Raw genomic sequence first — 2,500 nt, forward strand, 5'->3', positions numbered from 1 at the left:
AACAAGGTGCATTGTTTTGAAGACACAATAAACACAAACAGACAGCACCCGAAGTGACCTGGAACTACATTATCAGTGAGCAGGGCTCGTCCGGGATTTGAACCCGGGACCTCTCGCACCCTAAGCGAGAATCATGCCCCTAGACCAACGAGCCTCGGACTTCAACCAAATCTGCAGCTTCGCCAAGCCGGGGCAAAGACAAGGAAGTCAGTCTACTGAAGAGTCAATAATTCTTGTTTCGGTCAAGTTCATCAACACGGTTGCCAAACCAAAAACTGGTCAGCCCCTTTGCAAGTTGGTATGCAGACGTTTGCTATTGAATCAAGAAACGTTCGTCTGTCATGGGTTCCATGATGTAACCACAAACCGCTCACTCACTGCACAAGTTTGTTTACCGACATGTGTCATTTGAATCGAGCTTTTTTCTGCATTTTTGGGTTCCATGGTGTAATGGTTAGCACTCTGGGCTTTGAATCCAGCGATCCGAGTTCAAATCTCGGTGGAACCTCGTTGTGTGTCCAGATGCTTGTCAAATAGTAGATTGCAGACTGTAGGAGTCCACAATACGACGTGACTTGTGGAGTCCAATGTGTATTGGTCAGTACCTTTGAATCCAGTGAACTATATAACCAGTCCACAGAAAACACTACGAAATGAATGAACCTGCGCTTGTTTTTTCTAAGTGCTGGAAAATTAAACATTTGTATTCCATTGTGGTTAGAAAACGTATCGACATGGGGGTATAGCTCAGTGGTATAGCATTTGACTGCAGATCAAGAGGCCCCCGGTTCAAATCCGGGTCCCCCCTTTCAGGTGCCCCTGTGAATCAGATGTTACTGCTGTTGCCTGTTTTAGCTAGCACCAGTAGGAAACTTGTAGCCCGAGCCTTGTTTCTGCGTTTTGGTAGAATAAACAGTTGTTTACCATGGTTGTTTAAAGGAGTCTTGAAGAGGAGGTATAGCTCAGTGGTAGAGTATTTGAATTCAGATCAAGAGGTCACCGACACAAATCCGGGTAACTTGAGATGTCACTGTGGCCTCCTTTTAAAACGTTCAGCAGTGTTCAACAGCAAACTTCTACTTTGGATGGATCTTCAAACGGGACCGGACCGGTGATAGCTCAGCCAGTGCCCCTCGTAGGGGAATTAGCTCAGATTGTAGAGCGCTCGCTTAGCATGCGAGAGGTAGCGGGATCGATGCCCGCATTCTCCAGTGACGTGTTTTGTTAGTAGCCACCGTACGAGGCCGACAGGTAGCTTCAACATCTGACTAAGGTCTACGTTTTGGAACTGGAAAAAAGTCTTTCACGTGATTTGCAAAGAGCAAAAAACGTGAACGTGACTCCCTTTCTCAAAACAAGGTGCATTGTTTTGAAGACACAATAAACACAAACAGACAGCACCCGAAGTGACCTGGAACTACATTATCAGTGAGCAGGGCTCGTCCGGGATTTGAACCCGGGACCTCTCGCACCCTAAGCGAGAATCATGCCCTAGACCAACGAGCCTCGGACTTCATCCAAATTTGCAGCTTCGCCAAGCCGGGGCAAAGACAAGGAAGTCAGTCTACTGAAGAGTCAATAATTCTTGTTTCGGTCAAGTTCATCAACACGGTTGCCAAACCAAAAACTGGTCAGCCCCTTTGCAAGTTGGTATGCAGACGTTTGCTATTGAATCAAGAAACGTTCGTCTGTCATGGGTTCCATGATGTAACCACAAACCGCTCACTCACTGCACAAGTTTGTTTACCGACATGTGTCATTTGAATCGAGCTTTTTTCTGCATTTTTGGGTTCCATGGTGTAATGGTTAGCACTCTGGGCTTTGAATCCAGCGATCCGAGTTCAAATCTCGGTGGAACCTCATTGTGTGTCCAGATGCTTGTCAAATAGTAGATTGCAGACTGTAGGAGTCCACAATACGACGTGACTTGTGGAGTCCAATGTGTATTGGTCAGTACCTTTGAATCCAGTGAACTATATAACCAGTCCACAGAAAACACTACGAAATGAATGAACCTGCGCTTGTTTTTTCTAAGTGCTGGAAAATTAAACATTTGTATTCCATTGTGGTTAGAAAACGTATCGACATGGGGGTATAGCTCAGTGGTATAGCATTTGACTGCAGATCAAGAGGCCCCCGGTTCAAATCCGGGTGCCCCCTTTCAGGTGCCCCTGTGAATCAGATGTTACTGCTGTTGCCTGTTTTAGCTAGCACCAGTAGGAAACTTGTAGCCCGAGCCTTGTTTCTGCGTTTTGGTAGAATAAACAGTTGTTTACCATGGTTGTTTAAAGGAGTCTTGAAGAGGAGGTATAGCTCAGTGGTAGAGTATTTGAATTCAGATCAAGAGGTCACCGACACAAATCCGGGTAACTTGAGATGTCACTGTGGCCTCCTTTTAAAACGTTCAGCAGTGTTCAACAGCAAACTTCTACTTTGGATGGATCTTCAAACGGGACCGGACCGGTGATAGCTCAGCCAGTGCCCCTCGTAGGGGAATTAG

General features: G+C 46.1%; 7 non-coding genes across 7 annotated transcripts in view; 5 read left to right on the plus strand and 2 right to left on the minus strand.

The window, feature by feature from the left end:
* Nucleotides 1-82: 82 nt before the first annotated feature.
* Nucleotides 83-154, minus strand: trnap-agg (transfer RNA proline (anticodon AGG)). The gene has a single exon. It is a non-coding gene; the product is annotated as a tRNA-Pro (tRNA).
* Nucleotides 155-436: 282 nt separating this feature from the next.
* Nucleotides 437-508, plus strand: trnaq-uug (transfer RNA glutamine (anticodon UUG)). Its single transcript has one exon. It is a non-coding gene; the product is annotated as a tRNA-Gln (tRNA).
* Nucleotides 509-736: 228 nt separating this feature from the next.
* Nucleotides 737-808, plus strand: trnac-gca (transfer RNA cysteine (anticodon GCA)). The gene has a single exon. It is a non-coding gene; the product is annotated as a tRNA-Cys (tRNA).
* A 627-nt stretch (nucleotides 809-1,435) lies between these two features.
* Nucleotides 1,436-1,506, minus strand: trnap-agg (transfer RNA proline (anticodon AGG)). The gene has a single exon. It is a non-coding gene; the product is annotated as a tRNA-Pro (tRNA).
* A 282-nt stretch (nucleotides 1,507-1,788) lies between these two features.
* trnaq-uug (transfer RNA glutamine (anticodon UUG)) lies at nucleotides 1,789-1,860 on the plus strand. The gene has a single exon. It is a non-coding gene; the product is annotated as a tRNA-Gln (tRNA).
* A 228-nt stretch (nucleotides 1,861-2,088) lies between these two features.
* trnac-gca (transfer RNA cysteine (anticodon GCA)) lies at nucleotides 2,089-2,160 on the plus strand. Its single transcript has one exon. It is a non-coding gene; the product is annotated as a tRNA-Cys (tRNA).
* Nucleotides 2,161-2,490: 330 nt separating this feature from the next.
* Nucleotides 2,491-2,500, plus strand: part of trnaa-agc (transfer RNA alanine (anticodon AGC)) — a 73-nt gene continuing 63 nt past the window's right edge. Inside the window, exon 1 of the tRNA in view lies at nucleotides 2,491-2,500. This exon is cut by the window's right edge and continues 63 nt beyond it. This is a non-coding gene — a tRNA (tRNA-Ala).

The sequence above is a fragment of the Triplophysa dalaica genome, chromosome 21 (assembly GCF_015846415.1).
Source record: "Triplophysa dalaica isolate WHDGS20190420 chromosome 21, ASM1584641v1, whole genome shotgun sequence".
In the NCBI taxonomy this organism is placed as follows: Eukaryota; Metazoa; Chordata; class Actinopteri; order Cypriniformes; family Nemacheilidae; genus Triplophysa; species Triplophysa dalaica.